We start from the raw sequence: 20,027 nt of genomic DNA, 5'->3' as shown, positions 1-20,027 counted from the left end.
TCACCACTGAAATAACTTCACAGAGACTGGTATCCTGTCACTAATTCACCCTTTATTTAAACTTGGTAAGTCCCTGATGTGATCCAACTTCCTCAGAGCCAGCTTTCGGCGTGAACAGAACCTCTGACACTCCTGTTTACATCTATGAGGTCTACCTGGCTGACCTTGTTATTACCACTACACTCCCAAGGTATTCACATCCATCCATTAGTGCAGTAACCAAAACAGTACAAAGTACTTCAGATGTAGTCACACTGATGTCCAGTATAATTCAACCATAATTTCACTGCCCTTGCATTCAATGCCCGTCACAATAAACCATAACATTCTATTAGCCTTCCTGATTACTTGTGGTACCTACACATTAACCTTCTGTGATTCATGCACTGGAACAACCAGATGTCTTGCATCTCAGAGCTCTGCAACTTTTCAGCATTTAAATAATATGCTTCCTCTTATTCCTTTTGCCAAAGGGTCAATTTCACACTTTCCTACATTGTACATTATTTGCCAGATCTTTGTCCGCTCACTTAACGTATTTGTATGCCTTCATAGTTTCCTAATGTCCTTTTCACAGCTCACTTTACTACCTACTTTTGAGTCATCATCATACTTAGTTATCACAACTTTAGACCCTTCATCCAAAACATTTGTATAAAATGTAAAGATTTGAAGCTCCAGCTCCAAACTTTGTGGCACACCACTCACGACTTCTAGCCAGAATGAAAAAGACTGACTTATTCCTTCTCTCTGCTTCCTGTTAGCAAGCCAATCTTCTATCCAGGCCAAGATGTTATCCCCTTATCCATCAGCTTTTATTTTCCACATAAACGTTTGAGGTGGGACTTTATCAAATAGCTTCTGGACACAGTTCCCTTTATCTACTGTACAAATTAATTCTTCAAAGAACTCTTATAAATTAGTAAAAAATGATTTATCATTGTCAAAATATTGTACCTGATTACCTTGAACTTATCCAAGTTCAAAAGTCTTTAATAATAGTTTCAACAATTTCCCCTGTAACCAATGATACAGTAAATGGCCAGTATTTTTGGTTTTCTGCTTCTTTCTCCTTTTCAATAAGGAAATTTCCTTTTTTTTTCCAATCGAAAGGAACCTTCCCTTAATCTAATGAGTTTTGGAAAATTAAAAACAACTAGTTCACTGGCTTCTTCAATCAAAATACTAGGATAGAATTGATTAAGGCCTGGAGACTTGTTAATTTGCTGTTCCAACAATTTACACAGTCAAACTTCCCTGGTAATTGTAATTTTCCTGTGTTTCTTTTTTTCATTTCTTGATTTACAACTATTTCCAGGATATTACTTGTATGTTTTCCAGTGAAGACTAATACAAAATATCTGCTCAATTTAACTGTCATCTCTTGATCCTCTATTACTAATTTCCCAGAGTCATTTTCTATAGGACCAACTCTTACTTTGTTGGCTGTTTGCTTTTTTAAGTATGTGGAGAAACTTCTCCTATCTGTTTTTATATTTCTGGTTAACTTTTTTGCCTGTTGTAAATATTCCCTCCTTATGAATCTTTTATTACTTTTTTTTTCCTTTTTTGATAGTCCATCCAATTTTTTGATCGGCCACCTAGCTTCACAGAATTATGCATCCTTTCTTTGTGTTTGATACTACTTTTGACCATTTTAGTTAATAACAGTTGGTGGGTCTATCCCTTTGAACGTTTTTTTTTATTTTGGAATGTATCTGTTCTGCATTTGCTGGACTAGCCACTTTAATTTTTGCCACTGCATCTCTAATGACCTATCCCATAACCTAAATTGTCAGTTCACTTTTACTAGCTTTGCTTTCATGTCCGCATAATTACCCTTGGTAAAATTCAAAATAGTCTCAGACCCACACTTAAGCTGTACGTAAAACTCAATTATGTTACAATCGCTGCTACCCCCAGATGCTTTCACAATGAGGTCAGTAATTATTCCAATCTCATTTGTCAAAACCACACTAGTATAGCCTGGTCTCTGGTTTGTGCCATAACATTCAATAACTTCCTCATCTAGGTTAGATTTTCCCATCTGATTTTTCCAGTCTTTATGTTGGTTAAAATCATTGCACCCTTTTAACAAGATCCCATTATTTCTTCACTGATATCATGTCCTACCATATGATTACTGTTAGGGCCCTGTAATCAACTCCCACAACTGACTTCTTGCCTTTCTCATTCATCATCTCTACTCGCAATGCTTCTTTATCCTGGTTTCCTGATTTACATAATTTTATTTTGTTGTGCTAATATCTCCTTTGATTAACCGAGTCGTACTCCACCCTTTTCTAGCTTCTTGTTTGTCCTAAATGTCTTACACGTATCAACATTCAGGTCTCAATCTAGGTCATCCTGTAGCTGCATCTCTGTAATGGACACCATATTGTGATTACCTAGAGATAATGGGAACTACAGATGCTGGAGAATCCAAGATAACAAAGTGTGGAGCTGGATGAACACAGCAGGTCAAGCAGCATCTCAGGAGCACAAAAGCTGACGTTTCGGGCCTAGACCCTTCATCAGAGAGGGGGATGGGGAGAGGGTTCTGAAATAAATAGGGTGAGAGGGGGAGGCGGACCAAGGATGGATAGAGGAGAAGATAGGTGAAGAGGAGAGTATTGGTGGGGAGGTGGGGAGTGCCCTAAGTTTGTCTTTTTATTGTTTTTCTAACTTCTATCATTTAGTATCTATTCATTGAGTATCAGATCTGCAATTGCTGTCCCTTCCTGTCAATGTCTGTTTACCATGTCCCAAATGTGCTCTGTTGCTTTTTCCCATTCTTTGATTAATCACAACTTTTCAAACATTGGCCCTTGCCCCCCAACTATTTTGTTAAAAACCCATTGTACTTCTCCAATCATGCAGTATGCAACTGATGATAGTGATTGATACACGTGGAAATTAAAGTACAACGTATGTTAATGTAAAGTTCTCCAATGCTGACTTCTTCAGGATTCTCTTAAGCAAATGCAGCAAGAAACAATGTGACATAACTAATCAGAATTTGATTTTTGCTGTGAAGCAATACAAACTAGGAGACTCCAGGCCATGCAGGCTCAGTTGCTCGAGCTGTTGGTAGCTATCACACCTCCACAGGCAGCTTGCTTGAATGCTGAATTAAATTTCAGACTACCTGCCTTCATCAGCAATGGCCCACAGAGAAGACCCAGAGGGAAGTGTACGAAGAGTGCAGCAGGATTCGGCATTAGTCACTGGCCAATAGGTCATCAGGAGGGCTTTGGGAGGATAAGGGCCACTGGTGTTTTGGCACAGATGGCACAGCAGCAGTAGAGTTTCGAGTGTATCCCGTCTGCTTTATTCAGCATAAACTGATTTAAAAGAAAAGGTCTTAAACTGGCCTGGCATATTCAAGGGGTTAACACTTATTGTAAGGTAACTGCTAGAGATACCCGAAAAATGTAAGAGAGTGACATTTATCTGGGTTCTTTGAGGGAAAAGTCTTGTTCCCACAATGGTCTTCCTTGCCCTGTTCATCACTGCAAAAGGAATTCAATAAAATCCTTTTATAAATCCTCAGCGTGTGGAATCCATCCAGTTTGTTTTTTAACAAATTAATCTCTGAGTGAATCAGAATGAACTTTGTGGCATTTGTGTAACATTTGAACTTAAGTTCAATTTTCTGCTGTGTTAAGTAACTGATTTTCACAAGGCAGATCATTTCCTCATCAACATAACGATTGAGTGACTAGTTTTAAAATACATTCGCTAGAATTTTTCCAGTTTGACAAAGATGGGTTCTAAAGTGTACAGGATGGGCAAGTTCTGTAACTTGAAAATGGTTGGGAGACTGACATCCTAGATACATAAAAGCATAGAAAATATGTCATCTATTTGTCTATCTACCCAACTTCTCTAGAACCCCCAAAGCCTCCTTTGTATCATCTGAAAATTCATCATCCCAACTACCTTTGTAATTATCAGCAAACTTAGAAATATTGCAGTCAATTCCCTCATCCAAGTAATTTATACATATACAGTGTGAATAGTTGGAGCCCGAGCACTGATCCCAACTGCATACCTCATGTCACTGCCTGCCACCTGAAAAAGATCTATGTTTCTAGTCTATTGATTAATTAATTCCAGCAAATTACCCACAATCAGAATTTGACTAGCCTCTTTTGTGGGACCTTATCAAAAGCCTTTTTGAAATTCAAATACATTCCATCCTTAGATATTCTGCTAGCTATATCCTCAAAAACCTCTAGATTAGTAAAGCGTAATTTCCCTTTCATATGCTGATTTTGTCTAGTCCTGTTCAGGCTTTTAAAATGTTCAGTTATCATGTTTCATATTACAGACTCCTGTATTTTGCCTTCAACTGAAGTCAGGCTGATTGGTCTGTCATTTTTCCTACTTCCTCTCTTCTTAAGTAGTGGGGTTATATTTGCCATCCTCCAATTTGCAAGAATGGCTCCATAGAACTTCGGAAGATGACCACAATTGATCAATATTTCCAGGGCCACTTCCTTCAGCACTCTGGGATGTAGGTTATTTAATGGTATCAGGCCCCAGTGATTTGTCAACAGCTATCACCATTAATTGCTCTAGCACCACATTTTAAAAAAAACCAATAGCGATTTCCTTCAGAGATAATGGGAACTGCAGATGCTGGAGATTCCAAGATAATAAAATGTGAGGCTGGACGAACACAGCAGGCCAAGCAGCATCTCAGGAGCACAAAAGCTGACGTTTCGGGCCTAGACCCTTCATCAGAGGATTTCCTTCAACTTGTCCCTCTTGCTAGGCCATTACTTCCAGAATATTTCTGGGAAATTATTTGTGTCATCTTTTGAAAAGAACGAACCATAATATGTGCTCAATTATTTTGCTCTTTCTTTGTTTTCCATCGTAATTTCCTCAGGTTCTGATTGTAAGAGACCTCTGTGTCTTTTACTGTAATATCTTCACATATTTACAGAAGGTTTTACAATCAGGTTTATGTTCTCTTTAAGTTTAATGACATACTTTATTTTCCACCTCTTGATCAATGCTTTTTGTGCATTTTTGCTGAAGGTTACATGCTCCCAATTCTTAGGCTTGCTGATTTATCTGGCAATATTATATATAGAGTCATTGAGTCACAGAGACATACAGCACAGAAACAGACCCTTCGTTCCAACTCATCCGTGCCAACCAGTCATCCGAAACAAATCTTGTCCCATTGGCCAGCATTTGGCCCATATTCCTCCAGCCCTTTCCTATTCACACATACATCCAGGTGCCTTTTAAATCTTGTAATTGTACCAGCCTCGACCACTTTCTCTGGCAGCTCATCCCACACATGCACCATCTGCATGATAAAGCTGCCCCTTAAGTCCCTTTTAAATCTTTCTCCTCTCATCTTAAACCTATGCCCCCTAGTTTTGGACCCACATGACCCCAGGAAAAGACTTTGCCTATTTAACCTATCCATGCGCCCCATGATTTTATAAACCTCTATAAAGTCACCCCTCAGCCTCCAATACTACAGGAAAAATAGCCCCAGTCTAAAATTCATGATCGCAAGTTCAGAGCTCCATTGTGATCATATTTTAATTTTGTTAAATATAGATTGTAATTATTTATTTCACTTCCTACTGGTATTAATGTCTTAAAAAATTGAGGAAATGAGTACCTAACAGTTATAAAAATACTACGTGTGCTTCTTATGAATTGTACACCACCTCTTGCTAAAATAGTTGTATCTCGTGATTATGTTCCCAACTCATGGTCGTTCAAAATTAGTCATATCTTGGAGTGAAACCTGTCTTGACAGAGCTTACACAAAACACAAACTATTTTCCATTGTAGAAGACTAGAATAATCCCCTTACATGTATCAGAAAGACATATTCAACCCTTTTGCACCAGCTGCAACCCTCCAGACCTTTAAACCGCATCCCACTGATGCAGTTTAACTTTTGATAAATTTCTGTGCATTCATTCAATATTATTAGCTAATGGAACTCCCAGAGACCCTTAAAACAAATTGTGCGCTCCACTCATCTATTTCTTAACATTGGTTGCCTGAACACCTCTCTGCAATAGCCTTAAAAGGTTTTGTCTTCTTTGATATCTCATAGCCTTATGCTTCTGGACATCCTCTCCTGATAATATCTAGGTGTCTTGGGGCCGCTCCCTGACCTTTGCTGCTTGAAGACCTCTACTTGTCTCTGTCTTTCCTCTCTTTACCTTTTTCTATATCTCTGCCTGCCCTTTTTGCACTCGCAGCCCTTTTCGCGCTTTTTTTTCTTCTCTCTGCAGTCTTTTCCTCTGCTCCCATCTTTTCTCTGTGGTCTGTCAACCCGTTCATCTTGAAGACATGCCATGAGGACATTGAGGTTGGCATTTCAGTTGCTATGTCTGTAGATGTTGCATAAATTTGGTGGCTCAGTGGCTAACACTGCTGCCCTCAGCACTAGGGATCCGGGTTCGATTCCACCCTAGGGTAACTGTCTGTGTGGAGTTCGTACATTCTCCCCATGTCTGTGTGGGTCTTCTCCAGGTGCTCCGGTTTCCTCCAACAGACCAAAGATGTGCCGATTAGGTGGATTGGCCATGCTAAATTGCCTATAGTGTCTCGGATAGTAAGTGTAGGGGGTGGGTATGGGCAAAATGCTCCTCAGAGGGTTGGGGTGGACTTGATGGGCCTAATGGCCTGTTTCTACAGTGTGGGGATTCTATGATACTATCCAGCTTCTCACTATAGTTCAAACCCTCCAACCCTGGCAACATCTTTGTAAATCTTTACTGAACCCTTTCAAGTTTTACAACATCCTTCCTATAGTAGGGAGACCACAACTGCACACAGTATTTCAACAGTGGCCTAACCAATGTCCTTTACAGCTGCAACATGACCTCCCACTGCTTTACTCAATGCACTGACCAATAAAGGCAGGCATACCAAACACTTTCTTCACTATCCTATCTACCTGCAAGTCTACTTTCAAGGAACTAAGAACCTGCACTCCAAGCTCTCTTTGTTCAGCAACACTCCCCAGGACATTATTGTCTCTGAATTTTCGTTATTTCATTTTTGAAGGCTTCCCATTTTCCAGCTGTCCCTTTACCTGCAAACATCCGCCTCCAAACACCTTTTGAAAATTCTTGCCTAATACCATCAAAGTAGCCTTCCTCCAATTTGGAATTTTAACTTATGTACCTGGTCTATCCTTTCCATCACTATTTTGTAACTAATAGAATTATAGTCTCTGACCTCCAAAGTGCTCTGCCTCCACCCTCCCCCAACTGACACCTCAATCACCTGCCCTGCCTTACTTCCCAAGACCTTCTATAGTAGGTATATCCACATATTGAATCAGAAAATTTTCTTGTACACACTTAACAAATTCCTCTCCATCCAAGCCCTTAACACTATGGCAGTCCCTATCAATGTTTGCAAAGTTAAAATCCCTTAACATTACTACCCTACTATTCTCACTGATAACGGAGAGCTCCTTACGAACATGTTTTTCAACTTCCTGCTGATTACTGGGGCCGTTGATAATACAATCCCAGTAAGGTGATCATTCCTTTCTTATTTCTCAGTTCCACCTAAATAACTTACCTGGGCATATTCCCAGGAACATTCTCCCTAAGTACAGTCATAATATTATCCCGAATCAAAATGGCATTCCCCCTCCTCTCTTGCCCTGCTTTTTATCCATCCTATAGCATCTAGACCCTGTAACATTAAGCTGCCCGTCCTGTTCATCACTGAGCCACATTTCTGTAATTACTATGATATCCCAGTCCCATAAATTTATCTGCCTTACCTGTTAGGCCTCTTGCATTGAAACAAATGCAGTTTAATTTATCAGTCCCACCTAGTTCCTGCTTGCCCTGACTGTTTGACTCACTCCTTTTCACAACTGTACCAGTCTCAGACTGATCTTTTTCCCTACAATCTCTGTGAGCCCCACCTCCCAACCCCCTAGTTTACACTCTCCCAAACAGCTCAAGCAAATCTCCCTGCCAGTGTTTTTGTCTCCTTCCAAGTCAGTCCTTGTTACAGAGGTCACTCCTACCCCAGAAGATCCCAATGATCCAAAAATGTGAATCCTTCTCCCCTGCTCCAGCTTCTCACCCACACATTCATCTGCTCTGTCCTCCTATTCCTACCCTCACTAGTTCCTGGCACCAGGAGTAATCCAGATATTATTACCCTCCAGGACCTCTTTTTTAAATTCCTGCCTACCTTAATACATTCGCTTCTCTGAATATCATCCTTTTCTCTTGTTAATTCCAACATGTACAACCACCTTCTGCTGGTGCGTCTGCTTTTTGAGAGTATGCTGCATCCTCTCCGAGATATCCTTGATCCTGGCACCAGGGAGGCAACACACCATTTTAATGTCTCACTGTCAACTACAGAAATGTCTGTCTGTGCCTCTGACTACAGTCCCCAAGCACAACTGATTGCTTGGAATCTGTTGTACTCCTCGTTACATTACAGCCAATCTTGGTACCAGAAACCTGGCTGTCAGTATTACATTCTCCCGAGAGTCCATCACCCCCGACATTTTCCAAAACAGCATACCTGTTTGAGATGGGTATAGGTACAGGAGACTCCTGCACTAGAGATAGTGATCCAACTGATCCAATGCATCATCCTCTGACACTTCCGCCATCTGCAATCTGGCCCCACTACAATAGACAGTTTTCCGTCCCCACCCTTATCTGCTTTCTGGAGGGACCATTCTCTCCGTGACTTACTTGTCTGCTCCACACTCCCCTCCAGCCCCACCATCCCCTGACACTTTTCCCTGCAACCGCAAGAAATGCTACACTTGCCCCTACACCTCCCCCCTCACCCCCATCCCAGGCCCTAAGAAGACTTTCCACATCAAACAGATGTTCAACTGCACATCTGCTAATGTGGTATACTGTATCTGCTGGTCCAGATGTGGCCTCCTCTACATTGGGGAAACCACGCGGAGGCTTGGGGACCGCTTTGTGGAACACCTGCGCTTGGTTCACAATAAACAACTGCACCTCCCAGTCGAGAACCATTTCAACACCCCCTCCCATTCCTCAGACAACATGTCCATCATGGGAGTCCTGCAGTGCTATAATGATGCCACCTGAAGGTTGCAGGAACAGCATCTCATTTTGCTTGGGAACCCTGCAGCCCAATGGTATCAATGTGGACTTCACAAGCTTCAAAATCTCCCGTCCCCCGACTGCATCCCAAAACCAGCCCAGCTCGTACTTGCCTCCCTAACCTGTCCTCCCACCTATCCACTCCTCCCACCTCAAGCCCCACCCTCATCTCCTACGTATTAACCTCATCCCACCTCCTTGACCTGTCTATCCTCCCTGGACCGACCTAGCCCCTCCCTAACTCCCAACCTACACTCACCTTTACTGGCTCCAACCCTAGCTCCTTGATCTGTCTGTCTCCTCTCCATCTACCTTCTCCTTCATCCATCTTCTATCGGCCTCCCCCTTTCTTCCTATTTATTTCAGAATCCCCTTACCCCAACCCATTTCAGAAGAAGGGTCTAGAACCGAAACGTCAGTTTTTCTGCTCATCTGATGCTGCTTGGCCGGCAGTGTTCATCCAGATTTACACCTTGATGTCTCAGAATCCTACCTCCCAGCACTACCTGCCTCCCTCTCCTAGCTTCCCTGTAGGTCACCCATCTCCCTGACTGTATCTTCAGTTTATCTCGCTCCCTGCAACTGCCAGCCAATGAACCCCTAACTCCTGTAAATTCCTCATTGTTTCTAACTGCCACTCCAACTGATCCATGCGATCTGATAGGATTCACAACGAAGCCCTTCCTGCAGACATAATCATCAGTAACATGGAAATAATCTCCACTCTCCCACTTCTGACATGAAGAGCACATCACTCTACTAACTGTCTTCTTTGCACCTTAACAATCTATACACCCAGAAAATAGCACAATCTTACTGCTCTAAAAATTAATCACTGCTCCAGGCTAACTTATTACCTATGTTTTATATTTTTAAAGTTTAATCAAGAGACAGATCTTAAAAAAATCAAAAAGGAACCCATTCTACTCACTAATGTAGATTTACAAAACAAAACAATAAGGTTAAACTTGAAAAAGCCACTTAGTTATTCACCTACCATCAGTTTCCCCACACAGGTTTCTCCAAGGTTGGCTGTGAATTTTGCTGTTTGTTCATTTTTTTGGACGACTCCAAAATCCAGAGGTACTTGAAATCAAACAGCAGAACTGTGCAGATTTACTTCTGGGCCAAACACCAGTGTGGGTTAATTTCTCTGTTTGATTCACTTCCCATGTGGTCACTACCTTTGTCTCTCTTCCTCCTTTTTCAAGAATCATTGTTTTGATTTTTTCCCCCAAAGTCCCAAAACAATACAACTTTTTTTAAACTGTCTGTCTCTCCTTTGATGTACTGCAAATATCTATTTTCTTTTGTACACCGTAGTTGAAGCAACTTCTATTTTTGACTTTTGTGCCAGATAGAAATAAATAATTAAATAATTGTTGTAATTCATGCATATGTTCCTTAAGCATTAGCCTTGCATATTTACTGTTAATCCCTTTAGTCAGGTTCCCCAATCCATCATTGCTAACACACCTCATAGTTCCTTTTATTTATATTCATTGCCCTAGTTTGGGATTCAACTTTTTGCTCTCCATTTTAATGAATAAGTCTGTAATTTTAATGGATGGTCTTTGGACCCTGAACAAGATTTTTAGTTAATACTTTCCTCATTGCCCAATACCCAGTTTGGGATAGCCTGCTCTCCAGTTGATTCCTCAAAGTATTAGCCTATAAAAAGGTCACATATGGGGGTTCTGTTCAACAGAATCATTGCCAGTTTGTTTGTCCAATCTATATGTAGATTGAAGCCCCTCCCCGCCCCCAAAATGATTACAATTGTAACCTGTTTTACGTGGCTTTTTTACTGCTACATTTTCGGAGCCCAACCAACAAATTCTGACCCTTGGTGTTTCTTATCTCCATGCACAGAGAATCCACATCATGGTTATACCAGCCAAAACCTTTCCTCACTATTGCATTGTTTGTCTGCCTTTCCTATCAAATTCATCCCATCTCCTTCCTCGATTAGTCGTATTGACTTCTGATTTTCCCCGGGTGGGACTCACATTGAGTGGTGGACACTCCTGGATTTGTCAGGTCAGTAATTAAGAAACGGTTGAGGTTTTAACGAGAGTAAATAAGATGGTGGATACACAAAATGACAGCTGCCGCTCTAGATGAGCAATTAAATCCTGCGACCTGTCACTTGCTGTCTGGAACAGTTGCGTGTTAGTGTGGTCAGGGACGGAGGAGAAGGGATCATTCGCCAAACACAAAAATGTTTTAAAAGCGATGAACTGTAAGGATTACTTCCTAGGTCAGTGCATGACCATCTTGTCCTTGCAGTAAAAGATGAGAATAAAGAGTTTGAAAATATTTGCTATTGGTAGCTTACGAGCTGATCATACACCGCACATCACATAACACTGCCCTTTGGATTAAAATAGTACAAAATTCCACCATCCTCAAGCATGAACACTCGCCAAACACGTTTTCATACAGACGGTGGATTTTAACGAAGAACTTCTCTGTTTACTATTTGATGTTTGTGTTATGTGAGACATCACTCAATAGGCGAACATCCGACAGGCTGGAAGCGCAGGGGGCTGGAGAGCCTTTCCCTGGCTTACAGAAACCTTATAAACATGACAGCAGAGCGCTTACCGCACAGATCCCCTCATCGGCAATACATGCTATTTCCTCCTATCTGTGGTCTACAATTTACTCCCACGTATTTGCATTTCCTTACAATTCCAGATGAGCTTCTGATCTGTAAATAATAAAACGACAGCATTATTTTGTTGGCGATTTAAGTCGATGTAAATGTTCAAAAAGTTTGGAGCTTTCCGTATCTGCGCGCAGCGCTGGTGTAGGAATTGCGGACTGCCCTGTCTTGTTGGGGGGGAGGGAGGAAAGGTGCGAGAGGCAGGAGGAGATCGAGCTCCCGGACAGTCACTGCGGTATGTGCCCTCCTCTCTCCTCTCTCAGTGCCTGAAGCTGCTCGGTGGTGGTGGGACGGCGCCTCAGGGCAACAACACACTGACAGATCTGTTAGGGCCGCTCTGCTCTGTGATCGCTGTGGGACGCCTCTGGGGTTGACTCACCGTCTTGGGCTTTAACTTTGGGTGGTTTCGGATCATCCATGTGCGCAAGCAACAGCTACGGATACGGTCTCGGTGTGTGTTCACGGCTACAGAGCAGAAGCGGAGTTCCTGGCGTTCGCTGCAGCAGGCGGTGGAGCTGAGACCCTTCAGCCCGGAGTCTGAGCCAGCATTGAGCCGGGGACGACCACTACAGGTAAGACCTGTCTCCAAAGCCTGGCCATAACTTCCAGTTGCAACTTGTCGAGGGTCACTCTGACAGACACGATACTAGCGCAGAAACGCCTTCAATTCATCGCTCACACACATATCCCGGCGGGGAACATGATTCTTAAAAATCAAGCACCGTTAGAGACTTTAGAAGCGACACACGCGCTATGAAGGACCTAGCAATGACAAAGGACAGTTCCCAGTCGACTCTCCGGTCTTTATTTTTCTCAAATTTGCGGGTTACCAGCCTCGAGACAAAACCTCCGTGCAGTGGGGGGTTTGTACCGAAACCAGCTTCGGCACCTCCGGTTTCAGGCAGTTCACAAGCCCATCGTTCGCCTGACATAATATTTCTTCAGTTTATCGGTCGCTTGTACAATGGATAGCAACATCTTGCCCAATGTCATCAGCTTCAAGCCCTTGCCTCAGCTTTTCGATCACTCGGTCCCTTTCTCCGGGAAGTGTGAAGTGAATCCACAAAACGTGTGGTCATTGTGAAAATGCATACAGTTAGGATATTTTCAACTATTTAAAATTAGAACTGTGTTTCTGTTATTGACACGGCAAACATTAATACAGGTGAATGTCTTGTTAATATGTTCAAATAGATTCATTCAGAACGGTAATCGATAGGATATACATTAGTTGACAGGATGGGCTGTGTCCTGCCAATTGTCTACAGGCTTGGGATCTTTTACATATATTGTTTTGGTCACTCTTCAGATGACTCTATTTTTACACTTGCTTTAGTATCTTCAGTGAAGACTCCTGTTCTCATTTATTAGGTTAAGTGTGGTGTAGTATTGGATAGACACAGTGATTCACATTATCCTTTACCGTTTCTTGGGTTCATCCAGAGTAGATTCGAATTCAAATATTGTGAGTTTGTCATTCAATTGCATAACTGCCTAATAATTCAATACAGTCTGTTGTGTGCATAATTGATCATTCCTTGTCAGAAGTCTGCTGAACACCATATTAACAGTTATGGTGCACAGGCAAGAAAGTGGTGTTGAATCCACAGCGAGATCAGCCATGATACTGCTTAACGAAAGAACAGGCTCAAAGGGTCGATTGGCCTACTGCTGCTCCAAATTCTTATAAACTTCTATGCAATCAGGCTCCTTTCTAGGTGCCTAGGCAAATGCAGAATGAATATTGAAAAAAAAGGATCATTAAAGTATTCTTGAGACAGGGATTTGCTGCTTAGGGTTTAAAAGTACAGATGCTTCTGCCCTGTAAGCATTAATCTCTTGAGGGCTAAAATCGATCATATGAGCTTGTGCACGCTGAGATATCACAGGAGAGAATATTTCAACAGGAATACCAAACAATATAAACAGGAGTACTGTCTAAAATGAGAACTGTTTAGAGAGGAACTGAGTGCAACTTGGTGTGGGAGATGCAGGCACAATGGTAATGTTATTGGGCGAGTAACACAGAACGCCCAACTAATGCTCTGAGACTGTAGATTTAATCCCACCATGGCATATGCTGAAATTTGAATTCAATGATAATCCAGAACAGGAAAAATCTCGCTTAATGGTGATCAGTAACCAATGCAATAAAAAGCGTACTAGTTCACTAATGCCCTTTAAGGATGAAATTCTGGTAACCTTGCCAGGTCTCGATGTGAATCCAGACCCTTAACGTCATGGCTGCCTCTTAACTAACCACTAGGTAATGAAGGCTGACCAAGCTATTAATACCCATATCCCATGAATGAATGCAAAAATAACCATCAGACATGTAATCAATCCTTTGGGTATTTTCAAGTCAAAGGCTTTTCTTAATTTCCAAATTGCTGCATGAAAAGCAATGTGTCCCTTTTTCAAGATTTAGTCATTCTTTCAGGCTTTCTTTAATAAACAATATGTTTGTTACTTATTCAAAGGTATTTCATGCAACTGTTCACAGTTAAACATGTTTGCATGGCATTTGCATTTATAAATTTGTCAGCTGTGATTCCTATTGCCTCTTTAGATATTGACCGTGGCTCATTTGGGTGCACTTTTCCTTTTGAGTCTCAAGAATGTGGATTCAGAGTCCCTTCCAGGGACTAAGGGTACAAAAGTGTAGGCTAGCCCTCCATTTTTTTAAGTCATTTATGGGATGTTGGTGCTGCTGGTTGAGCCAGCATTTATTATTCACTATCAGTTGCCCTTGAGAAGGTAGTGGTGAACTGCCTTCTTGAACTGCTGCAGTCCATTGGCATAGATATGCCCACAATGCCACAGGGGAGGAACTTCCAGAAGTTTGGTCTAGTGACACTGAAGGAACAGTTCTATGTACATATATATTTCCAAGTCAGGAAAGTGACTGGCTTGGAGGGAAACTTGCAGGTGGTAGTGTTCCTGTGTATCTGCTGTCCTTGTCCTTCTAGATAGTAGTGGCCACGGGTTTGAAAGGTGCTAAGGACCCCTGGTTAATTTCTCCTATGATTCATGTAGATGGTACACACTGCTACTGTTGAGGGTCAGTGGTGGAGTGACTGAATATTTATAGATGTGGTGTCAGTCAAGCAGCTGCTTTGGCCTGGATGGTGTCAACCTTCTTGAGTGTTGTTGGGGCTGCACCATTCCAGGAAAGTGGGGAGTATTTCATCATACTCCTCACTTGTACCTTATAGATAGTGGACAGGTTTTGGGGAGTCAGGAGGTGAGTTAATCACCGCAGGATTACTGGCCTCAGACCTGCTCTTACAGCAACACTGTTTATGTGGCTAGACCAGCTTCTGTTCACTGGTGTGAAATTGTAAACTTCAAAACTTTAATAACTGTTTAGGGATTGCAAAAATGCAGCATCGATGGAGCCCCAGCATCGAGTGTACTCTCAGAGGTTCTGTTTTTCTGGATGAGACGTAATGTTGGTGTTAGGCCTTGTCTGCCTTTGTATGTAGCAATACAAGATTTCAAAGATGAGTAAGAGTCATACAATCATACAGCACAGAAACAGGCCATTGGGCCCAACTTATCCATGCCGACTAGCTATTCAAAACTGATCTAGTCACATTTGCCAGCATTTGGCCCACATCCCTCTAAATGCTTCCGATTCATTTGCCTGTCTAAATGTCTTCAAATGTTGTAATTATACCCAACTCCACCACTTTCCCTTGCAGCTTGCTTCATATACACATCACCCTCATGTAAAAAGGTTGCCCATCAGGTCCCTTTTAAATCTTACCCCCTCCCTTTAACCTTGCGGCCTCTAGTTTTGAACACCCCTTCCCTGGGGTAAAGACCTTGGCTATTCACCTTATCTATGCCCATCGTGATTTTATAAACTTCTATAACGTCACCCCCAGCCTCCTAAGTACCAGGGAAAAACACCCAGCCTGTCCAGCCTCTCCTTCTAAGTCAAACTTTCCAGACTTGGTAAGATCTTTGTCAGTCATTTTTGTACCTTCCTCAATTTAATAACATCCCTTTCTATAGCAGAGCAACTGGAATTGTATGGAGTATTTCAAATGTGGCCATACCAATGTCTTCTACAGCTGTAACAAGACATTCCAACTCGTGTACTTAATATTCGAACTGATGAAGGCAAGTGTCCCGAATGTCTCCTTGATGACCTGGTGGTATTTATCTGGCTGTATTGCATTCCAATTTTGCAATATTTCAGTGTACAAATTTCTTGCTGCCTTACCTATGTTGCAACAGTGACTTCAAAAGTACTTCATTATAACACACCTTAGGGATATGCTGTGGTTGTGAAAGGTGCTATATAAGTGCAGATCTTTGATCTTTAAACACACGCTTTTGAGAAAGAATCCATATGATAGCAGTGACTAACATTCTGGATTGACCTTAAAGCATTTGCTTGTAAGTCAGAACTGTTTCTTTTAATATTCAGTTTACAATAGACTAGCTTTCTTCTGTAAGCCAGTGGCATGAATTTAGGATCAGTTCCTTCCTGTTTTGATGTGTTCTTTATCTATTTGCATCATTTTCCCAGCTTCTGTTGACTAAAGCATTCACAAATGAAACCACCTCAATTCATTAAAAGTTTGGTTGAAACTTCTTGCAAGCTCAAAAATTGTCAGCGCACATCATAAGGAAGAGTAAAGGAAAAGTATTCGGAACAATCCGAAAGTGTTGGAGAAACTCTGCAGGTCTGGCAGCATCTGTGGGGAGAGAAACAGAGTTACCTTTTGAATCTGATATAACTTTCCTTCAACACTGCAGAAAGGTTTTGAGAAAGAGTCATTTTAGACTCAAAACATTAACTGTTTTTCTCTACATAGATGCTGTCAGGCCTGCCGAGTTTCTCCAGCATTTTTGGAGTTAGCTTCTGATTTACATCACCTGCAGTATTTTGCTTTTTAAAAAGTTATTTGGAATTCTTTCTGAATTTAAATTAAGTGACAATATGTTACAATATTTTACGAGGAATTATATTTCAGCAAACAAAATAAACCCAAAAAACTGCAGATGTTAGAGATCTGAAATAAACAAAAAGTGAAATAGCTGGAGAAACTCAGCAGTTCTGGCAGCATCTGTAGAGAGAAAGCAGAGCCCATTGTGCCCACAACAATCAACAATGATCTAATTACATAATCTCATCTTCCAGTTTTTGCTCAGAGTCCCAGACCCTAAAGTAACATATTGTTTAAATGTTACGTGAATTTTTGACTCAACCACCCTTTTAATTCCAGATTCCTGCCACTCTCTGTGAGAAAAAGAATCTCTTTCACCCTTCTCTTAGCCTCCTGTATAGTTACTGACCACTCTGCTAATAGAAAGAACTGTCTTTCTATCTGACTGTCTATGCTGCTCATTATTGTTTTCATCTCTATCAGGTCTCCTTAAGTGCTCTGAGCAAAATAATTCCAGCTTATCCAATCTTTCCTCAACATCTGAGACCCTGCATTTGAGGCAGCATCCTGGTAAATCCCCCATGTCCCTTCTCTAGTACAATCACTTCTTTCCTGTAATGTGTTGCCCCTGTTTTCTATGCCTTGGTTAATAGAGGCAAGTATCCCATATGCCTCGTTGACAACTTTATCTATTTACTCTGCTATCTTTATTTGCCTATTCTTATGCATGTCTGCCATGAGGGACCTTACAAAGAGCCTTGCTGACATCTATATAGATCACATCAAATTTGTCAAGCATAATCTTCCATTAACAAATCCACGTTGATTACCCTGATATACCTTGTGTCTGTCCAAATGCAGATTTATTCTGTGTCACAGAATTCTTTCCAGTGATTTCACCAGCACCAAAGTTATACTGACTGGCCTCTAATTTCCTGGTCAATTCCTTCCTCCAGTATTTAACAAGGGGCGGCACGGTGGTTCAGTGGTTAGCACTGCAGCCTCACAGCGCCAGGGACCGGGGTTCGATTCCAGCCTTGGGTAACTGTCTGTGTGGAGTTTGCACGTTCTCCCCGTGTCTGCGTGGGTTTCCTCCGGGTGCTCCGGTTTCCTCCCACAGTCCAAAGATGTGCAAGCTAGGTGGATTGGCCATGATGATCAAGGTTGTCTGGGTTATAGGGGGATGTGTCTGGGTGGGATGCTCCAAGAGGCGGTGTGGACTTGTTGGGCTGAAGGGCCTGTTTCCACACTGTAGGGAATCTAATCTAATCTAATCTAATCAATTGGACAATTTTAGCAGCCTTTAAGTCCTCTAGCATATTGTCTGAAAATTATTCTCAGGCCCCTGATATCTCCTCCATTATATCCTTCAGCAGCCTGTGACATACTCCGTCTTGGCCTATGGATGTATCCACTTCCAAGGCTAATAATCCTGTTAAAACCTGTTCTCACCCTATGTTAATTTCTTGCAATATTTCAGTCTTCCACCCTGATGTCTTTGCTGTGTTATTGTTTACACACACACACACACACACACACACACACACACACACACACACACACACACACACACCACCTCCACAGGTCTGTAATGGGCTCTACTTTTCTCTTAGTTATTCTCTTGCTCAGTATTTATTTAAAAAAACCCTTGTGTTTGCTCACCTCTAAGCTCGTTATCTCCAAGAGCAGAAGTTTGCATCCAATGTCTCCTTTTCAGATGCATTAGCTGACTAAGAATAAATAACTTTCTCTTTCACTGCTACAACTACTCCTGGAGTATTTGCTTAACTAAGCTGGAATTTCAAAGAAGTTTCATAAAAATACAGAATAGTTCATGTGAAACTTACAGGACGTGAAATTTGTCTTCGATGATGACTCGAAATGGATTGAAGGAAATTCAAAGTTTAAAATACTATTTGCAGTCAATTTGCTAGTCTCCAATTGAGCTAACTGCTGAAGACAAATCTTCCCCCAAGGATGTACAGAATAAATTCCTCATGAAGGTTACCACTTAGTTCCTTTCCAAATGAATTCATTAGATTTTGGCAATTAAAAAATAGCAATGAAGAATAGAGGTGTAATTATAAAATATATTCCTTAAAGGTCATGAGAATATCACCATTAGAACTAGATCACTCAATTTTGGTGTTAATTGGGCATAAATGATTTTGAGAAATTAATTTCGGAATCAGGCAGAAATTTTATAACTTTGTCTAATTTGCTTTCTTTAAAGTTTTAAATGCATTCGGGTGAATTCACAGGAGACAATTGAACATAAGCTATTATTATCATAAAAGGCAGAATAGCCCTTACAAATGCTACATTTTCCAATTATGTATGAAGACTAAATGATTGACCTGTGCCAAAACATTTATCGCCTCCATTTGGTTTCAACATAGTTTCAACAAATTGAGGAACTTGGTAGTCAAATGAATAACTAGATTTTATGTACCATTAAAGACTTGATGTCACACATACACTAGATATATAAAATATTCAGAATTTTAACAAATCAAACCAAGTTGAGGAAATATTAATTACTTATAAATGGGTGGAATTGATTAGTCTTCAGCCAGTTCACTGGAAATGGAAGATTTACATTTACACAGAACCTTATGATGGTTCTTAAGACTGTTTCCAAGTGGTTCTTAAATAATGAACTTTCTGTAGCTGGGGACCAGCAGAAAGCGTGAGACCAACAGCAGAGATAACAACATCATAGAGAGATCAAGTTCAGATTGAGAAACAGTGGGAAAGAATAAGGTCAGTAGGAGGAATAAAACCAGGCAGAAACAGTGGGATCATAGCAAGCAGGACTACGGGCCCCTAAAATAGGGGTGTGTTATCAAGGGCAACAACTTGTTACTTAGAGTAAAAGCTCCTAGTGCCTGCAATATAGCCTGGTCATGAATCATTTTGGCTGTTGCTGTCAGTGGACATAGACATTGCTCTTTAGAACTGTGTAACATGTGATGTGTAACGGCCACCTCAAATTTATATAAAAGATACACAGACTTCTTTCACCCCCTCAAAATGAAACAGCAACACCCTCATGGACACCCCAGCAGTGACAGAGCTGAACGCCACTAACATAACGTAGGAACTCTGGCATCATGTCATTGACATTGCTACCCTGAGTGAGTCACAGTGGGCAGGAAAATGCCAGCTTAAAGATCCAGGTGACAGCTAAATCTTCTTCTCGGTGGCTAAATCTGAGGAAGATCGCTGACTCAATGGGAGTGATCTCATCTTTAAAAACTAACCAGTTGATTATCTTAGCAAGCAACACCCCCCCCCCCCCCACAACCCCTTTAAGATTAATACATGCATCATGGCACTTCA

General features: G+C 41.3%; 1 protein-coding gene and 1 long non-coding RNA gene across 5 annotated transcripts in view; one reads left to right on the top strand and one right to left on the bottom strand.

The window, feature by feature from the left end:
• LOC125451305 (uncharacterized) overlaps positions 1-12,408 on the bottom strand; it is a 32,848-nt gene extending 20,440 nt beyond the window's left edge. Inside the window, exons 1-2 of the long non-coding RNA XR_007247269.2 lie at positions 12,164-12,408; positions 11,724-11,829 (exon numbers count right to left, since the gene is read on the bottom strand). This is a non-coding gene — a long non-coding RNA (uncharacterized LOC125451305). The remainder of the gene's footprint in view (positions 1-11,723; positions 11,830-12,163) is intronic.
• LOC125451304 (small conductance calcium-activated potassium channel protein 2-like) overlaps positions 11,082-20,027 on the top strand; it is a 215,588-nt gene continuing 206,642 nt past the window's right edge. Inside the window, exon 1 of one of the 4 annotated variants that reach the window (XM_059644687.1) lies at positions 11,082-11,156. The gene's annotated coding sequence lies outside the window, so the exon portion shown is untranslated. Of the gene's footprint in view, positions 11,157-11,972; positions 12,357-20,027 lie in introns of those variants that run through there. The other 3 variants (XM_059644688.1, XM_048528289.2, XM_048528288.2) reach the window with 3 other exon arrangements.

This window comes from Stegostoma tigrinum, chromosome 3 (genome assembly GCF_030684315.1).
Source record: "Stegostoma tigrinum isolate sSteTig4 chromosome 3, sSteTig4.hap1, whole genome shotgun sequence".
NCBI lineage: Eukaryota > Metazoa > Chordata > Chondrichthyes > Orectolobiformes > Stegostomatidae > Stegostoma > Stegostoma tigrinum.
Note: the sequence above shows the minus strand (reverse complement) of the source record. Positions and strands in the feature narration are given on the sequence as shown.